Source organism: Globicephala melas, chromosome 11, assembly GCF_963455315.2.
Source record: "Globicephala melas chromosome 11, mGloMel1.2, whole genome shotgun sequence".
In the NCBI taxonomy this organism is placed as follows: Eukaryota; Metazoa; Chordata; class Mammalia; order Artiodactyla; family Delphinidae; genus Globicephala; species Globicephala melas.
The window spans coordinates 788,923-809,778 of NC_083324.2; positions in this window are offsets into that span (position 1 = coordinate 788,923).

Sequence of the window (20,856 nt, forward strand, 5' to 3'; positions counted from 1 at the left end):
AACAGTTTAGCAACTGAGGGCCTGGCATGTACTGGCCAGGAGGTACAGAGAAACCTTCTTTGCAGGTTTTGGAGACTTCACTTTCTACTTGAGGGCCTTGGCCCCAGGTAAACGCGACATACTGCTGACAGCAAGTCAGCCGTGGGCCCTGGATTTGGGGCTCTGTGCTCCGCTCAGGAGAGACCCCCAAACGGCCCACAGCAGGAGAGGGCAGCACACGTGCCGACGGGGAAGCAGGGGGCCCGAGGCCCTGGTCTGGCCTAGAGGTTAGAGAAGGTGTCTGGGCGGCGGTGGTCGCAGGTGGGGGCCTTGGGGGTGGGGAGCCCTTTGTGACAGCCAGCGTCTGGGGACTGAGGACAGCTCCTCAGGCTGCGGGCTGGGGGGTGGGGGCGAGGGGCCGCTGCGAGCTGGCTGAGCCGTGAAAGTTTCAGTCGATCCTGACGGCAACAGGGAGCGATGAAACCTGCTTAATCTAGGAGCGGCAGTCAGATCTGGCTTTTAGGAAGAGGGCTCTGAAGGGTGGACAAGGTCAAGTGGCCCCGCAAGCACCCCTTACGAGGAGGCGGGAATCTGGCAGGGATGTGTGTGCAGTGGACGGGGGTGGCGGGCGGGTTCAGAGCTCTTTGGGGGAGGAGAGGAGCGAGGACGGAGCCCTGCGGACGCTCAGGTGCGTCAGCAAGGGCCTGTGGACCCCCTGTGGCTCGGGGCTTCCATCACGAAGCGCCTCAGGTGTAGACTCCGGGCATCCAGCCAGCCTCGCGTGCAGCCGTTAGAGGCGGAATGTGTGTGCACCGCTAATTCGCTACGTTTCAATATTTAAATGCCTCTAACTGTGCTGTCCCAGTCTTGACACGTGGTCCCCTTGGGGGGCACACGTGAAACTTCCAAGCGGAGGTGGCTGGGCTCTCTCGGCCTGGGGGTGGGGAGTGGAGTGGAGAGCCTCGGAGCAAGCTCGGTGATGTCACGTTTCCGACCAGCTTTCCGGGGACGCGGGTGCTGCTGGCCCGTGGACCTCGTGTGAAGAGCGAGACTGAAGAGGGACGTGTGGGTCTGGAGCTCCACAGGGCTCCCGGCTGAGTTAGATGAAGGTGTCATGATATTCAGATGCTCTTGGGAGCAGGTGCGATGCACGGGTCACAAAGCAGAATTCCCAGGGGTCCAGGTGAGTAAAGGAAGGTGTGAAGTGGGCAGAGGGTGGAGGAGCCACAGACTTGGGAAGGTCTCTGCGAGGCCCGGACCCGAGGGCCTGCAATCAGAACTGGGGAGGACTCTACACATCAGTGAAAAGGACAGAAAACCTAAGACAGAAACACGAAAGAGGTTTGCAGACACTGCACAAGAGGACCCAAATGCCATAAGCCTGTGAAAAGGTGATTGTGGAAACGCAAAGTGACGTCACAGTGAAGTGCCACCACATGGCCACCAGCGTGGCTAAAATTAGAGTCTGACAATGCCAAGAGCAGACAAGGACCCAGGGCAACCGAGTGCTGACGCGTGACTAGGAGTGCAGCCAGGTGCAGTCACCTGGCGGATTGCTTGGTGATGATAGTGAAGTAGAAGCCGTGACGTCCCACGGTCTGGCAACTCCGCCCCCAGTGACACGCCTTCTGGTTCTTTGCTTTCAAGCCCCTGGGACCCTGGGACTGTGGTAAATAGGAAAGCAGGGAATCGAATCCTGTCAGTTTCCTGGGGGGAAATAACTCTTGCAAGAGTGGGATATTATTTTTCAGTCATCAGATTGTCAAACACTAAACCTACGGGTGATCCGCCGTGTCAGGTGGGAGTGGCCATCCTATGTTAGCACCGTCGAGAATCCCAACGTACTGTCTGGAGGGCATCGGGCCCTGGGGGCGGGATCTGGCGAGGGGGTGGCACATGTCAGCTCTTACACTCGTCCGACTCGGGCTTGCCCACAGGAGGGGAAGCAGCCTACTTATGCAGGTGCCTCCGGGCCCTCTTGCCCTGTCCTCACAGCCTGTTTTAGGGTATCCGTGGGTTTTCACTCTCCCACGTACATCTGAGAAGGCGCCACTAAGTCCAGGGAAAATCTGTACAGAATGTGGGATCGCACTGAACTCCTGATGGCATGTTTCCTGCCCCCCAGGCGCCTGTCCAAGCCGTTGTCCCTTCATGGAATTTGGTCATCCGCTGCCTAAGCTGCATCTCTGGTTAGGGTCGTTTCTAGGCGCATCAGAGGTTTGGTTGCTCTTGTGAAGGCAAGTTTTTACGTGTTTTGCCTTTTTTTTCTTTTGGTCTGCATTGGGTCTTCGTTGCCGCACGCTGGCTTTCTCTAGTTGCGGCGAGCGGGGGCTACTCTTTGTTGTGGTGCGTGGGCTTCTCATTGCGGTGGCTTCTCTTGTTGTGGAGCTGTAGGCACACGGGCTCAGTAGTTGTGGCACGTGGGCTCAGTAGTTGTGGTTCGTGGGCCCTAGAGTGCAGGCTCGGTAGTTGTGGCGCACGGGCTTAGTTGCTCCGCGGCATGTGGGATCTTCCCGGATCAGGGCTCGAACCCGTGTCCCCTGAATTGGCAGGCGGATTCTTAACCACTGTGCCACCAGGGAAGCGCCTGTTTTCCATTTCTGATTGGTAATTACTGGCCTATAGAAATGTTATTGATTTTTATATGTTGATCTTCTACTTACCACTGTGTGCAGGCACCAGCCTAAGATCCTTACATGTATGAAATTAGTTAATAGTGTTAACAAGCCCATGGGGTACATGCTAATCGCATCTATTTTATAGCTGTGAAAAGGAGGCCACAGAAAGGTGTTTCTTTGTAGACTCTCTTAGATTTTTTAATAGATGACTTTGCCTATAAATGATGACAGTTACTTCTCTCTCTTCCCGAAGTGTATGCTTATTCTGTTTTTCCTGTTTATTTGCATTGGCTATAATGAGAATTCTCCTATTTTTCCTAGTAAGATGTTTGCTGCAGATTTTTGATAAAAGTTTTGTTCAATTAGAGAAGATGGCGTCTACACCTGGTTCACTAAGAATGTTTACTATGAATGAGTTTTGAATTTCATCAAATGTTTTTTTAGCATCTATTGAGACGAACGTGTAGCTTGTCTCCTTTAGTCTGTTAATGGAGTGAATAACACTGATGACTTTCGTAATGTTAAATTATCCTTAAATTCCTGGACTGAACCCTACTTGGCGTTTTATTTTAATGCACTGCTGGCTTTGACTTGCTAGTATTTTAGTTGAGATTAGTTCCGTCTGTTTATGTATGAGATTGGCTGTAACTTTCTTAGGGTGTCTTTAACTGGGCTTAAACTTTAACTTTAAGTCAGGTTTGTGCTTATTTTAGAGAAGTTCAGCCATAGTAATAAGTAAGACCTTTCGACGGGGTCTGTGAGAAGAAAGCGTAGAGGTAGGCGGCCGCTGCTGTGCCTCTGCGTCCCCTTGGCCATCCACCCTTGGGTGCAGCTGGCCACCCCAGCTCCAGGCACCCGGGCCCTGGCCAGGACAGGGGAGGAAGCACCGGATGACTGTCCGCGTTGACTGAGAAAATAAACACTTCCCCTAGGGCTCCCAGAAAATTTCTGCTTGTGTTTCCTGGGCCAGAACGTCCTACGGGAACCTCCAACTGCAAGGAAGAAGGGCTGGTGAGTAGTTCATCTTCCCAGCCTGTCTCGGTAGTTAGATGGGGATGGAGGGGGCTTGGGCCCGCGTCCAGCTCGTTGGCCAGCAGACTCGGGGAGCTGCCCTGATGCTTCAGTAGAATCCAGCCCCAAACCAGCCCCTCCCAGTGATGTTTCACACACGGGTCTCTGGTCCCGCTTTCAGTTTATATTAAGCTTATCGAGTACTTCAGATTATCTGCTTTTTCTTGGGCTGATTTTTATTATTTACATTTTCCTAGAAAGTTGTCCGTTTCATTAGTCATCTAAAATGTAGGGATAGTACCTGTATAAGACATGCTCTTACGTTTTTTGAAAATCTCCTCTTTACCTGAAGTTAAATTCCATTTCGTCCTGAAATGAATTTGCATCCCCTGCCCCATATTCCCTCTTGCTTACAAAGATTGGCCAATTTCGTGAGTCTCTTGAAAACTTTGGTTTTATTGATAAATACTAATGAAATTGAAAAATACAAAAGTAATTTCCTCTTTTATTAATTTTTTTCTCCCTTTTTGGCTCTTTGCTGTTGCTGTTCATTTTCTAGAGTTTGGGGTTCATGACTTAGTGCATCTATTTTCTTTTTTATTACGAAATATCTCAAAACACTGAAAAGTGAAGAGAACAAGATAGTGAGTATCCATGTATTTACCATGATAATTCGGCAAATTTAACAAACTGTAATATTATGCCACAGTTTTATTGGAGATTTTTAAAAGCTATTACACTTAATCTCTCTTTTTCCTCTTGAACCTGTTTCCTCCGTGTCTCCTTCACTGTTCTAACCGCCATTCAGTTTCTCCTTTCTTTTCTTATTGTGGTAAAATACACATAACATAAAATTTACCACCTTAACCATTTTTAAGTATACAGTTCGGTGGTAGTAAGCGCATTCACGTCGTTGTGTAACCATCGCCACCACCCATCCCCATAACTCTTCCTACCTTGTGAAACTGAAACCCTGTCCCCATCAACACTCACTTCCCATCTTCCCCAGTCCCCGGCCCAGCCGTCTACTTTCTTTCCCTACGGATTTGACTCCTGTAGGGACCTCATGTAAATGGAATCATACAGTACTTGTCTTTCTCTGTTGGACTTATTTCACTAAGCGTGATACCCCCCAGGTCCATGGATGGACCACACTTTGTTTGTCCGTCATCCATCCATGGACACGGGTTGCTTCTATGTTTTATCTATTGTAAATAATGCGTCTGTGGACTTCCCAGGTGGTGCAGTGGTTAAGAATCCACCTGCCAGTGCAGGGGACACGGGGTCGACCCCTGGTCTGGGAAGATCCCACATGCCATGGAGCAACTAAGCCCGTGCACCACAACTACTGAGCCTGCGCTCTAGAGCCCGTGAGCCACAACTACTGAGCCCACGTGCCACAACTGCTAAAGCCCACGTGGCACAACCACTGAAGCCTGTGCGCCTAGAGCCCGTGCTCCGCAACAAAGAGAAGCCCCCGCTCGCTGCAACTAGAGAAAGCCCACGTGCAGCAACGAAGACCCAACGCAGCCCAAAATAAATTAATAAATTTTTAAAAAATGATGCTGCTATGAACGTGAGTTGTACACATATCTCAAGACGTTGCTTTCCGTTCTTTGGGTTATATACCCAGAAGTGGCATTTCTGAGTCATAGGGTATTTGTGTTTCATTTTCGAGGAAACCCCATACTGTTTTCCACAGTGGCTGCGTCATTTTGCATTCCCACCAGCAGTGCGCTGGGGTACCAGTTTCTTCACGTCCTCGCCAACACCTGTTATTTTCTGTTGTTACGATAGTATCCGTGCGAATGGGTGTGAGGTGATACCTCATTGTGGTCTTGATGTGCATTTCCCTAACGTTAGCATCTTTTCATGTGCTTTTTAACCATCTGTGTATTTCTTTGGAGAAACGGCTATTCAAGTCCTTCGCCTGGTTTTGAATCAGGCTTTTTCGTTGCTGAGTTTTAGGAGTTCTCTATACATCCTGGATGTTACCCTCTAATCAGAAAGTGATTTGCAAATGTTTCCTCTCATTCTGCGAGTCACTCAGCTTTATACTTTTGCCAGATGCGTATGTGTCTTGCAAACAGCGTATAGAACTGTTTTGCAACGTTGAAACTTTCTGTTATCAGGCTGCACGTCTTGTTTTCTCACCCGCTGTTCTTCACGGTATGTGGCTGGTGATACACCATCCGTTGTCTCTGCTGCGTGAAAGTGCACAGCTTGTGACATGCGTATGCGCTTTCCTGTTGATGAGCGTTTAGCTGGCTTCCGTTTTCTAACTATTATTTTTTGCCATTACAAAGGGCGACCATCCTTGTCTATCTGTCCTTCTACACACGCGCGAGGGATTCTCTGGGCTGATACCCAGCAGTGGGATGTCTGGGTCATGGGACGTGTGCACATCCTTGACCCTGCGAGGCAACACCAAGCTGTTCTCAGTGCCTCTGTGCCAGCTTACGCTCCCCCCACGGTGCATGGGAGTCCCCCTTACTCCACACTGCCACCAACAATGATTTATTGTCACACTTCATATTTGCCACTAAGGTGATGGCTGTGGAAGGGCATCTTATAATTGTTTTAATATGCATTTCCTGAGTTTTCATGAGCTGTATTATGTTTTTTTGTTTGGTTGGTTGGTTTTTTGTTTTTTGTGGTACGCGGGCCTCTCACTGTTGTGGCCTCTCCCGTTGCGGAGCGCAGGCTCCGGACGCGCAGGCTCAGCGGCCATGGCTCACGGGCCCAGCCGCTCCGCGGCACGTGGGATCTTCCAGGACCGAGGCACGAACCTGTGTCCCCCGCATCGGCAGGCGGACTCTCAACCACTGCGCCACCAGGGAAGCCCTGTATTATGTTTCATGTTTATTTATTTAGGTTTATTCTCCTCTGAGTTGCCTGTTCATATTCGTTGCCCATGTTCTATTCAGAGTTTTGTCCTTTTCCCACTGATTTGTGGGAGTTCTTTTTAAAGCCAGATATGAATTCTCCAGTAGTTATGTGCTTTGCACAAATCTTCTCCCTTCTATTTGCTTTGATGATGGTGTCTTTTATCATCTAAAACCTTCATTTATTTCAGTAAAATTCATTAATCTTATCCTTCATGCCTTGTTCAAGCAGCTCTTCCCTTCCCCAAAACAATTAAAGATTTTTTCTTATTTTTTCCCTAATGTCAAGGGTGCTTCTTTTCAGATTTAGGCATTTACTCATTTGGGATTTATTCTTGCACATGGCATGACACAGAGAATTCATTGATAATTTCCATGTGAATAACCAATTTCCCAGCACCATTTATGTCCTAGTCTGTTGTTTCACTAGCAATTTATTATGACTTCTCTGTGGTGTAAGAGTTTTCCCTTAGAGGTTCAGGGCCGTTTTTGCACTGCCTGTTCTATTTCATTGTTTTTTGAAAAACTACTACTCTGATAACAAACTGTCTTTAATTACTCTAGTTTCCTAATAGGTCTACATGTTTGCCAGAGAAAAAGGTCTGGTTCACTTTTGTGGACGTCCAGGTGAACTTTAGGGTTTGTTATATCCTCTCCGGCATTTTTTGTTTTTGTGGTTGGAGGCCCATCTGTGATACTTCCTTTCTTTTTGCTGCTGGTGTTTAGAAAAGCTTTGGATTTTTGCCTGTTGATTTTGTAACTGGTCACCTTAGTAAAAATATTTTAAGGCTTTTTAATCTCTTCTCTTGGGTTGTTAATAATTAGCGTGAGCTAAGGACAGCTGGGAACCTTCCCTTTAGTCTCGCAAGAACTCCAAGGCAGGGCCCACCACGCTCCCATTTTACAGATGAGGACACAGAGGCAGAACACAGCTGAAGGACTTCCCAAGGTCACCAGTTAGCAAAACGGTGGCGATGGAAATCAGTTCTAGGCTTAATAATCAGACCACACTGTCTCTTCAAAGTTGGGGATTTAATGTTTTACTCAACATTTACGTCTTTCTTTTTAGATTATTGAGCCATGTTTTCTCTCAGTAAATGACTTTATCTCTTACTCTGCAGAGAAAACACAAGCCTTTATAAGTCCTTGAAGGGTTTTTCCCTAATACTGGCTCTGGTTTTCTGACACCAGCTGGGTGTCCAACAACCAATTCTGACGCTAAAGACCAGAGTTGCTGTCAGGCCCCAGGGTTAAGGGTCAGTCACATAAGATGAGCCCCCCCAACACCACTCTTCAAAGGCAGCTGCAGGTGGGGAACCCAGGCTGCCCACACTTCTGCCCGGCTGACTACATGTTGGGGGTTCCCCCGACCCACCGCCTGAGGACTTCAGGAAAGCAGTTGACTTACTAGATGACCAGTTTATCGTAAAGGATACAACTGGAGAACAGCTGAACGGAAGAGGTGCGCAGGGCAGTGCACACGGCGAGGGGCTCAGGGCTCCCACGCCCCTCTGGGTGCAGCTGCCCACTCACCCTGCAGGCCTTGGGGCCTGCCTGCCTCCAGAATCGCGTGAGGCCATTCCTTGTCATCATTTTCTATCCCTCTGTCTGTCTGTCTACACCCTATTGGTTGTGCTTCTCCGGAGAGCCCTGACTAATACAGAACCATCGCTTTCAACCTTCTCTAAACTTTATTTTCATCCTTCCCACTCTGCTGTTTGGGACCCGGACCTTGCCCCGCACTATGGCAGAGAGAACAGAAGGTGGTAGAGAAAGGATGTCAAACCATGATACCCCTTAATCCCAATATCCCCCCAGTTATAACAGGATCGGCCTAAAACAGCTGAGTAATTCAACTGGGAAGTTTGGCTCTTTGGTATATAGAGATCGATACTCCAAATAAACGGAGGATGCACATTCTTTTTGAACACACGTGAAAGACTGGCCATTTGTCAGGCCACGAAGGAGGTCTCAGCTTGTTCCCCTGGAGCCACCATCACAGAGATTTTGTTTGATAACACAATGTGATAAAATCACAGTAATTCACAATTATTCACAATTAATCACAACATCACAACTAGGAAAAGAAGCCGCCAAAAAACCCCATGTGGCCAGAAACTGAATTACACGTTACTGACGACCCCGTGGTTTAAAACAGAAACCTGAGAATTATTAAATCTTCGTAAATCAACAATATGAAATTGTGGTCAAGCAGAATTTATTAGGAAATTTTTTTAACATCTTTATTGCAGTATAAATGCTTTACAATGGTGTGCTAGTTTCTGCTTTATAACAAAGTGAATCAGTTATACATATACATGTGTTCCCATATCTCTTCCCTCTTGCGTCTCCCTCCCTCCCACCCTCCCTATCCCACCCCTCTAGGCGGTCACAAAGCACCGAGCTGATCTCCGTGTGCTATGAGGCTGCTTCCCACTAGCTATCTGTTTTACATTTGGTAGTGTACATATGTCCATGCCACTCTCTCACTTTGTCACAGCTTACCCTTCCCCCTCCCCATATCCTCAACTCCATTCTCTAGTTGGTCTGTGTCTTTATTTCCATCTTACCCCTAGGTTCTTCATGACCTTTTTTTTTCCCCTTAGGTTCCATATATATGTGTTAGCATACGGTATTTGTTTTTCTCTTTCTGACTTACTTCACTCTGTATGACAGACTCTAGGTCCATCCACCTCATTACAAATAGCTCAATTTCGTTTCTTTTTATGGCTGAGTAATATTCCATTGTATACATGTGCCACATCTTCTTTATCCATTCATCTGTTGATGGACACTTAGGTTGCTTCCATGTCCTGGCTATTGTAAATAGAGCTGCAGTGAACATTTTGGTACATGACTCTTTTTGAATTATGGTTTTCTCAGGGTATATGCCCAGTAGTGGGATTGCTGGGTCGTATGGTAGTTCAATTTGTAGCTTTTTAAGGAACCTCCATACTGTTCTCCATAGTGGCTGTATCAATTTACATTCCCACCAGCAGTGCAGGAGTGTTCCCTTTTCTCCACACCCTCCAGCATTTATTGTTTGTAGATTTTTTGATGATGGCCATTCTGACTGGTGTGAGGTGACACCTCATTGTAGTTTTGATTTGCATTTCTCTAATGATTAGTGATGTTGAGCATTCTTTCATGTGTTTGTTGGCAATCTGTGTATCTTCTTTGGAGAAATGTCTATTTAGGTCTTCTGCCCATTTGTGGATTGGGTTGTTTGGTTTTTTGTTATTGAGCTGCATGAGCTGCTTGTAAATCTTGGAGATTAATCCTTTGTCAGTTGCTTCATTTGCAAATATTTTCTCCCATTCTGAGGGTTGTCTTTTGGTCTTGTTTACGGCTTCCTTTGCCGTGCAGAAGCTTTGAAGTTTCATTAGGTCCCATTTGTTTATTTTTGGTTTTATTTCCATTTCTCTAGGAGGTGGGTCAAAAGGGATCTTGCTGTGTGGTTTATGTCATAGAGTGTTCTGCCTGTTTTCCTCTAAGAGTTTGATAGTGTCTGGTCTTACATTTAGGTCTTTAATCCATTTTGAGTTTATTTTTGTGTATGGTGTTAGGGAGTGCTCTAATTTCATACTTTTACATGTATCTGTCCAGTTTTCCCAGCACCACTTATTGAAGAGGCTGTCTTTTCTCCACTGTATATTCTTGCCTCCTTTATCAAAGATAAGGTGACCATATGTGTGTGGGTTTATCTCTGGGCTTTCTATCCTGTTCCATCGATCTATATTTCTGTTCTTGTGCCAGTACCATACTGTCTTGATTACTGTAGCTTTGTAGTATAGTCTGAAGTCAGGGAGCCTGATTCCTCCAGCTCCATTTTTCGTTCTCAAGATTGCTTTGGCTATTCGGGGTCTTTTGTGTTTCCATACAAATTGTGAAATTGTTTGTTCTAGTTCTGTGAAAAATGCCATTGGTAGTTTGATAGGGATTGCATTGAATCTGTAGATTGCTTTGGGTAGTAGAGTCATTTTCACAATGTTGATGCTTCCAATCCAAGAACATCGTATATCTCTCCATCTGTTTGTATCCTATTTAATTTCTTTCATCAGTGTCTTATAATTTTCCGCATACAGGTCTTTTGTCTCCTTAGGTAGGTTTATTCCTAGGTAGTTTATTCTTTTTGTTGCAATGGTAAATGGGAGTGTTTTCTTAATTTCACTTTCATATTTTTCATCTTTAGTGTATAGGAATGCCAGAGATTTCTGTGCATTAATTTTGTATCCTGCTGCTTTACCAAATACTAGGAAATTTTTGGTTTTAAATAAAATGACTAGGAATAAAAAATGTAGAAAAAAATGCACTAGACATTCAAAGAAAGACATTAGACAAAGATCAACAAAGCAAACCCAAAGCAAGAAGGAAGGAAGTAATAAAGATCAGAATTCACTGAAATAGAGATCAGCAGAACTGTCTATACCGAAAGTAGAGAGAGGGGAAGAGAGAGAGAAAAAATATAAAAATATATACTCACAGAATGAAAAAGGGAAATTAACTTTGGATACAACAGACTTTTTACAACAATAAAAAGGTATAATAAATAATTATTTGCTGATAGATTGGAAAGCCTAGTGATGTAGGTAAGTTTCTAGGAATATAGAAAATGAAAAAAATGGTGCAAAAAGAAATAGAAAATTTGAATAAGCCAATGATTATTAAATAAATTGAAATCTAATATTTCCCTTCCCAATGAGCCCCCAGCCCAGACTGTTTTATGGGGGATTTCTACCATACTCTTAAGTGGTGGTTAATTCCTATCTTGTCCAAGTCATTTTAGAATGACCAAAAAGAGTAAAAACTGCTCAGCTCATTTTAGGAGGCTGGTGTAATCGTGATTCCTAAATTGAATTTTAAAAAACGAAAAGAAACTCGTATTACTTACAAATGTAAATGCAAATGCCTTAATAGAGTATAAATGTATTAAAAATATATGTTATAACCAGGTAGGGTTTATCTCAGGAATGCAAGGATGTTTTCACATTAGAAAATATATTAATGTTTTCATGATTTATTAAAGGAGAAAATTCATGATTATTTCAATTGATGCTGAGATATCATTGATGAAATTCAACATCTATTTATAATGAAAACATTAATTACAACAAGAACAACAGTAAGACTTCTTGATGAAGTAGGAATAGAAGGGAGCTTCCTTAGCTTAATAAAGGTAATATACCAAAACATTCTACTTCATGCAGGAACTTTAGACACATTCTCTTAAAGGTTCTAGTAAAGGCAGAGATGCCTTCATTAATTACTGGTGTTCAACGTGGAACCGGAGGGCTGGACCAACACCAGGAGGAAAGAAGCAGACCCCGGAGGGGTGAGGATTTTAAAGAGAAGAGATGAAACTGTTATTGTGTCTTATGTAAACATACACATGTCACTTCATTCATTATACATGTATGTCATTTTATAGATTATGTTTTAGACATATGTCATATAAAAGGAGCATCACGGGCTTCCCTGGTGGTGCAGTGGTTGAGAGTCCGCCTGCCGATGCAGGGGGACACGGGTTCGAGCCCCGGTCCGGGAGGATCCCACATGCCGCGGAGCAGATGGGGCCCGTGAGCCATGGCCGCTGAGCCTGCGCGTCCGGAGCCTGTGCTCCGCAGCGGGAGAGGCCACAACGGTGAGAGGCCCGCGTACCACAAAAAAAAAAAAAAAAAAAAAATCACAATATAAATCTTAAAATCTAATAATTGAGCAAGGTTGGTGGATACAAGATCAACTTATGAAAATCAATAGCATTTCTCCACACCAGTTAGAAAACGTAACAAACATAATGAATTAGATATTTTTCATAACAACGACAAAAAGTATAACGTCTAGGGATTGCCTTAAGAGAGAGCACGTAAAACTCCGTGGGGAAGAAACTCCAAAGGCCAACAAACACGGAAGGAGAAAGTCCTGTGTATTAGAAAAATGCAAAATACACTGCAGGGGTTCACCTGTGCTCACCAGGTTGGTAAAAATTAAAAACTGGGTGATGCCCGTGTCGGTGGTCCCTCTTGGCTGGGACGGTGGACCCGTTGCTGACCAAGGGAGTTTCTGCAAGCCCACCCTGAAGACCCCATGTCCCCGGACAAGCTCTCGTGCTGGAAACAGCCCGCAGGCCCGTCTGGAATGAGCAGCTAAGAAAATGGGCAGGTGAACACCATGGAATAGCTTATTCGCCCGTGAGATGCCTCAGGGAAGGACCCTGAAACAGCAGGGGATGAAGGAAGTTAGAGCCAGCTGAGCCCTGCATGGTTCAGTGTGGACCGCAGGCAGGACATCACCGGAGCCTGTGAGAAATTCACAGTCTCAGCCCTCACCCAGACATGCTGAGTCACAGTCTGTCTGTTAACAAGACCCCCAGGGTTAAGGGAAGATGCGGGGGTCCCGTGTCTGACCAGATGTCACCGCTTACTGGGGTCAGAGCGCTCTGGGGTCAGTGCAGGGCAAACAGATACCCGAGTGGCTGGGCTGGGAGGACCCATGTGGGGACTCACGTAAGTCAAGGCCAAAACGGACCCCTATTTGCTGTGAGATTCCGGGAAACTGGTCAACTACCCAGAACCCGGCCCAGAGGCATGCCCCCCGCTGCAGCTTAAGGATTGCTGGTGGTTTAAAAGCCGCTCTTCTTGCCTGGCCCCCAGACGTTTGCATCTGTTCCCTGGGTTTATGGGGCTGTGGGTGCGGAGGAAACAAAAGGCAAAGCCCCTCCGCCCCGCGCCCCCCCCCCGCCCCGTGCCCGGTTGGGGTGGGGCGGGGAGGGGCCGAGGGGAGATGCCGTTTTCTTCCTTCATCAGCGCCTTTCTCCTGCGCTGGTGTGAGTGGGCACGTTCCTAATTGTCGCGGTTCCGTCCGTAATTTTCCCTCCATGTGGGACGCGGGTGTCCTCACTTGGACACCTGGTGCCCACACGGAACCCCCACTTCAGAGACTCCCTGTCTCTGACCCCCCGGCCCAGGGCAGTCCTTCGCAGGTGTCTGGTTGCATCCTTTTTAGCGTGGGTCTCACTGTTATTTGGGTTTTTTTGGAAACCAGTTCGTTCAGATCCCCAAACAGACAGCACTGAGTTTGCAAGGGGAAAGGTGTGAAACGCATGATCATTGGGGAGGATTCCTTTTATGGTAAGGAGGCTTCCCAGGCCCTGTCCCGGTCTCTGCACCCTTTCCCTGGGCAGGTGAATTCTCCTCTCAGAGCTCACGAATGTACCCGTGACTTCACACCCTCTCACCGCCCGCACAACCCCGCCCCCTCCCCGGGTCAAAGGTGAAGCCCCCTCCCTCCCTGCTCCCCGCCCAGACCAGTCCCTACCCCTGTTGGAAGATTACCCCTGACCAGCCCCGGACTTTCCTGTCCCCCTTCCTGGCCCTCTCCTTAGCTCGGGGAGTGTTCCTGAGACACTGCATCGCTCACCCTTCCCAGCCTCCCTCTGCTCCCGGGAATCCGTCTGGGCGGCTCCAGCCTCCCCCGCCCCCGCCCCCTCGAGCTGCCCAGCCCGGCCCAAGCCCAGTCCAAGCCAGCTTAGCAGTAACGAGAGTGGTGGGAACGAGTGCCGGCAATCACCACTCGGGCCGGCTGGGCCAGGCCTGATTTTGTTTTCATCTCAAAAAAATAAATCTTCCACTCGGGATTTTAGTTAGAAAGTAAGGTACATAGAAGCGTAGGAAGTAAAAACGGACACTCCGTGTCCTCCACTGCCCGTTCCCAGAGGCGACCTCGCCAGCCTGGGCGTGAAGCCTTCCGTCAGCTCTCTTACGGTGGGATTTGAAGGCCCCCTCACCACCCTGGGCCCTCCCCGGCCTGTCCCCCGCATGCTCGCCCGGCGCCCTCCCCCTCACAGCCAAGCCCCTGGCAGTGCTCAGGGCCCCGGTGGTCCCCACGGGCAGGCGTGGAGCTCGAGGGGCCCTGGGGGCTTGTTTGCAGCCCACCCACCTGTTCTGTTCACCTAATAGATCTCCATGGACCCACTTCCGCCACAGAGACGCCTCCCACTGGAGCTGCAATTGCCCCTTTCAGTTGATAGCTCATTTTGGCTGTGGAAGCAGAGCAGCAGGGCCGAAGGGAATAGACGCCTCGAGCGTGAGAGCAATTTCCAAGTCCCTCTCCCTGCTGGTGGAGAGTCCCCCAGCCGCGCAGGTGAAGGCATCTTTCTTCAGGGACTCCGACCCCACCTGTTCGAGTCTTTAAAATGCCAGTCGGACAGATGGAAAATATATCCCGTCCTAACATGTTTTAAAGTTTCTGTAATTACTCTTGAAGGATTCTCATGTGTTTATTGGCCTTTGGAAAGCTTTCCCTGTGACTCAGCTGTCCGTAGCTTTTCTGTTTCTGGTGTTTTGCTTGTTTTTGGGTTTGGGGGTTTTGTGCAGAGAGATGTTTTAAAGTTTCTTTGTCATCACATCAGTTTGCCTTTAGTGCTTTCTGCCTGTGGTGACTTGGCCAGGAAAGCCTTTTCTTTTCAGACTGTTCGTTTATCACTCATTCCGCGAAATGATCCAGCCACTGGGTTGTGGGTCTGTAGCGCGTTCACTTTTCCCAGAGGCTCAGGTGTGGAAGGGTAATTCTGTCTCTTGGTCCTCAGCTGGATTCCACCCTCAGCCCTGGGCCACGGGCGCTGCGAGCCTGGGGGGCGGGGCGTGTCGGGGTTTGCCCCGCCCTCCACCTGCGGGCACCCTTCCTTCCCATCCGGGTCCTTCTGCCCTGGCCCTTGTCCCTCTGCTGCGGTGCCCCACCCTCCAGCGCCCCCCCAGCCGCGTGGCCAGGCCCGGAAGTGGTCCTAGACTCACGCGCCCCAGCAAGTTCAGACCCCGACCCTTCTTCCAGCCTAGCGGGGTCTTCAGTCTGTCGACTCTCCAGCCGTCCCCTGCCCCGTCCATCCGGGCGCTTCCCTGAGCGGCTGGCGTCGCCCTGTGGTCCCCGCTGTCCTTGGGCTCGAAAGCGTCAAGCAGGGCCTCCTGGAGGGCCCGCCTCCGCTGAGCCGTACAGAGGCGACCTCCTCTGGCGACCGTACAAGCTGCCGTACAGAGGCGACCTCCTGGGCTGCATCTGGCAGATGGAGGCGACCCCTGACGCCCCCGCAGACCTGCGCACGCGCTCCACCCACTGCCGCGCTTGTGAGGTGGAGTGTGTTGGTCACGGGAGAGGATGCTGAGGCCGAGGGTCTGCAAGTTGATGTGCACACCCTGGGCTTCCAGAAGCTTGTACCCGTCGGCGTCCAGTGAGCCTGTGTACTTACCGACCGCGACTGGGGGCTCGTCGGTGAGAATGCCAGACCAGCCGTCTTTCCATTTGACGTAAAGGGTGAGCGAGGTGGGACCTGTCATCCGCCTGGCGGTTGTGGTTCTGTTATTCGGGGCCTGCAGGTTGAGGACCCTGATATGTGTTCAGTCGACTGTCCCTTTTCTTAACGGCTGCCGCCCTCCTAACCTTCACAGTACTCTGCTGGCCTGAAGTCCACGTTGATTGATGTAAACGTGACTGTGGTGGCTCAGGTTCTAGGGGTGGGACCCGGACCCCTAAGCTCCTAAGCCTCCAGGGTCTCTGTTGTGCGGCGTGAGGCCACGGGGGTGGCCCCGGGCCCCCCAGGTGCACAATCTTGATGAGCGGGCGTCAGTGCGAGGAAGGGTCCTTCCCTGTCCCCCCCCCCCCGCCCCGATTGCACGTTCCGTCTCACAGAGCCGGGATTTCTCCACGTGTGTGACTCCTCATAGGTCTGCAGGCTGGTGCCCATGTGGTTGGGTTCTGGGGGGCGCCCCCCCTTGGGCTGCAGACGCCCTCGGACTACCTCTTCCTGGTGCACGCAGTGGGGCGGGGGGAGCCGGGCTCTCCCTACCTCTTCTTTTTTATTTTTTATAAATTTATTTTTTTTTTGGCTGCGTTGGGTCTTTGTTGCTGCGCGCGGGCTTTCTCTAGTTGCGAACGGGGGCTACTCTTCGTTGCGGTGCGCGGGCTTCTCATTGCGGTGGCTTATCTTGTTGCGGAGCACAGGCTCTACGCACATGGGCTCAGTAGTTGTGGCGCGTGGGCTCAGTAGCTGTGGCTCACGGGCTTAGTTCCTCCGTGGCATGTGGGATCTTCCTGGACTAGGGCTCAAAACTGTGTCCCCTGCACTGGCAGGCGGATTCTCAACCACTGCGCCACCAGGGAAGCCCCTCTCCCTACTACCTGTTTTTATGAGGATCAGGCCCCACCCTGATGGCCTGGTGTAACCTTGGTTGTCTCCGTCTCCAAATACAGCCACACTGGGAGTCAGGGCTTCCCGTGAATCTGCGTGCGCGGATGTTCAGCCCATAGCAGTGCGTGCGCACGCTCCTCTGTGTTTCAGACAGGAAGGCCTGTCTGCAACCTCTCATCACACCTGGATCACATCTGGCAGGTGGCCAGGGCCTCCCAGGGGCCAGGGAAGTTTTCCTAGTTCTGGTGATGGGGGTGAGTTTCGGGGCCTGTGGTGCTCGCCAGGCGCAGCCCGTGTTCAGACAGTAAGGGGCCGCCTGGCCCAGAGCCAGCCCGGCAGGGCAGCCAGGAGGGGGTCACCTGCTGGGTGCTGCTGGCCTTGGGAAGTCTGGCTGCCCACCTGCCTAGGCTTCCACCTGGGTGGTCCTGTCCAGCCCTTAGGCCTGTGACCACCTGCTTCTGGCCATGAGCCTGTCCTGCACCCCGCCCAGGTGCAGTCACCCCAAAGCCCTCAGCTGCTCAGGCCCGTCAGGCACCAGGTGGCCCTGCCTCTCCAGCCAGCACTCCTGGCCCTGAGCCCTGGCACCCCATACGGTGGTGAGCCTGGCCCCGCTCCGACAGCCAGGCTCCCAGACACGGCTGTGCCGCGTGTCTGCAGGTGCCTTGCCTCTCTGAGACGCGGTCTCTCCGCCAGGAAAGTGGGGAGTGACCGCCTCGGCCCCGGGACTGTGCCCCGGGTCCGAGTCGCTCCTGCAGAGGGCTGGGGGCAGGCGTGCCAGCTCGTCCCTCGTGACTGGGCGGGCTTGACCTCCGGCCTCCCCTCTCCTTGGGGTGAAGGGTCCCCAGGGGCCAGCAGGCTTCTGATTCTTGCTGAGGGAGTTGGACGGCCTCTGCCAGCGGAAGGTAATGACTCCGGCCAGGAAATTATTTTTAATGAGTCCACCTCTCCCGCAGGCTGTGAGGCCTGGGCGGGCTCCTGCGGCCACAGGAAAGGAGGTCTGTCAGGGTGCAGGGCTGGGCAGCGCCGGGCGCGGGGCGCGCACTCCTGCCCCTCCTGGTGTTTCGGAGGGAAGGTTGATGGTTAATGAGGAGCCCTGTCACCTGCCCCAGGTGGAAAGGAGCCCAGACAACAGGACGGCTGTGACAGCAGAGCCGAGCTCCGCCTTCATGGATCCGCTCTGAGCTGGGCCTTTCCTCTTGCCCCGCAGGAAGGGAGGCTCACGAGTTAGCAGGCCGGCGGACGCGCAGGCCCGCTGAGCCCTTCTCCGGGATGTGATGAGAAGCCCACCTCCTCGTGCAGAGGAGTTGCTGCCGCTCAGCTCGGAGGCCGTGAACCTTCCTACCCGACCTGTGTCCCCCGCCCCGCCCCGTGGCTTGAATCCCGCAGGGGCGAGACCAGAGGACGTGCGTGCCGAGGGGTCTAGGAAGTGACTGCTCTGGCGGGGATGTGGCAGGGCTTGCCGGTGTCCGGGGCGGCTTTGAAGGATGAAGAGGATTTCCAAGTTACGCGCCGGGAAGCGTCCCGCAGGAGGGAACCCCAGGGAAGATGTAGGAAAGCGGACGACCTCCTGGCAGCCGCTGGGGGTCTCGGGCCAGCAGAGGCCGCATTTGGTCCCACGAGGTGTGGTGGCGCCTGAGCAGAGGGGCTGGGGTTGGTCTGCCCCTGGAGAGGTCCTGGTGGCCCTGGGGGTGGGGATGCAAGGGGCCAGGGCCCAGAGCTGCCCTAGAGACCCCCTTCCTTCCTCTTCATGACGCCCCACCCAGCCCACCAGCAGACCCCCCTGGGGCTCCCTGGGGGCCCCGTGCAGGTCACCTGGCCCTAGGGACCCCTCCACTCCGTCCCACTGAGCTCTCCACGCTGGGGCCGTGGGCAGAGGGGTGCTGGCCTGATGGGTCAGGGCGAGGGTCTGGTTCTCGCTGGGGTCAGCCTCATGACGGTGGCTGGCCACCCGTTGACCCCTGACCTCAGTCCCACACTGACTCTTGGCCCAGCCACACAGTCACTCTGGAACCCAGGGGTGTTCCAGCCCCTGACCCGGCCACACGCTGGCCTCTGGCAGCTGTGCTCTGACCCTTGACCCCAGCTCATGTGGACCCTTTAACCGACGGGTGGGCAGGCCCTGATGGCCACCACTGGCCCGGAGAGGACCACACCCTGGTCTCTGCCCCAGAGCCTCGAAGTGACCCCAGTCGCTCACAGCCGGGAGCTGCGAGGGCACGGGGGCGGCGGGCAGGGCGGCACCCAGCGCCGACTTGCTAGGTGGCGGGCAGCCTCCGTCTCTGGAGCGCAGCTCGCTCGGGCATGGCAGCCGGGGTCTCGTGAACGCTAAAGAATCTTCCAAGGAGACAGGTGCTGAGGGAGCTGCCGTGGGGCCAGTTGAGATAACGCATCTGAAATGCTCAGCTCGGTGCCACGCACATCACAAGGAAGGCGTTCGCTAGACGCTGTTACTAACGTTGCTGTTAACAGCCCGCCTGCCCGCCCATCGAGTGGGTGGGGGACCAGACAGGCTGTGGGCGCAGGAAGACACTGCCCGCGGGGCAGCGGGACGTTGCAGCAGGAGGGTGGGCTCGCGTAGGGACTGGAAGTTGGCGTTCACCTCCGCAGCGCTGGGGCCAGGCCCTCCTGGATGGAGACGCAGTCACACTGCTGGTCCCCAACGCTGGCTTCCATCAGTCCTCACCCTGGCCCCCTGCGCGGACAGGGACGCCGGGAATGGCCGGGCTCAGGACTGGCCCAGCGCACGTGGCCAGCCCGGACCAGGTTTGTGCCCAGGTATGCGGGACCTTGAATGCCATGGCCCCTGCCTCACAATGCTGGCAGTTAGGGAAGTGGGTGGGAGGGGGACACGGGACAAGCTCCCCCATGCTGGCGGCATGGCCTGGGTAGGAGTCAGTGAGGGGCTGCAAGTGGACCCCAGCCCCCTCTCTGGGCCCCTCCGTGGGCAGGGAGGCTGATGCCATTGCTGCCTTTCCACGCTTGAGATCCCACCGGTCCCAGGGGGCACGCCTACCCCCGTCCCTACTCCTCCGAGTTAGCGCCGCACCCGGGCAGCCTCAGTTTGGGCTCCTGAAAAGAGATAACTTCGCTCAGCGTGTTGTGGGGACCGGTACCGAGCCACACAGTAAACCTTGCCCCTGCTGCTTCCTGTTGCACCCGTGTCTTCTGTTGGTCTTTCCAGAAGCGGTAGAGCTTCCACCCATGACACGTGAGATGATGTTAGACATGCGCAAGTCAGGGTTAAGGAACAGACTAGAGCTGTCGGGTCCCAGAGAGCGTGTCAGGGCCAGAGTGCCCAAGGAGGGGACGGTGGGAGGCGGACGGAGGAGCCAGTGGGGCCAGCGAGTCAGTCTCTTTACAGTCACCTGGGGAACAGCAGAGGGAGGCCGTCAGAGGCTTCTAAGTAGGGTCGGGAATTGATGCTCTATACGCTTTGGAAAGAATACTTCTCCCAAAAGATGGAGAGGATTGGCGGAGGGCACAGCCAGGATGAGCGGGGGAAGTTGGGGGGCTGTGGCTGCGATCGGGAAGGAGGAGGTGGCACCTGAATTAGGGAGCACCTGGTGGATGAGCAGAGGAAGGGAGAGAAGAGGACGGAGCCAAGGGTTTTTTTAAAAGAGTTTTTGGCTGTGGACCATTTTTAAAGTCTTTATTGAATTTGTTACCACATTGCTTTCGTTCTGTGTTTTGGTTTTTTGGCTGCGAGGCATGTGGGATCTTAGCTCCCCAACCAGGGAGCAAACCTGCACCGCCTGCATTGGAAGGCGAAGTCTTTTTTTTTCTTTAATTCTTTTAGTGGGGTATAGCTGTTTTACAATGTTGCGTTAGTTTCTACTGTAGTGAAGTGAGGCAGAGTTCCCTATTTTATACAGCAGGTTCTTATCAGTTATCTATTTTATACATATTAGTGTATATATGTCAATCCCAGTCTCCCAATTGACCACTGGACCGATCTAAGATTTTTTCTGGAGGTAGAATGTATTGGGTGTTGGTGACTGGGGTGGGGGGGGTGTGGACTTGAGTGTACACCAAGGCTCCGGGGTGTACAGGGGAGGCCCTCGTGAGCAGAGGATGCTGCGTGGGAAGCAGCTTCATCTTTGAACTCAGTGAGCAGAGAGCTGTGTGACGTCCCTGGGGCATCCTGATGGGTGGGTTGGATGCTGGGACCATTTATCTAGCAACAGAA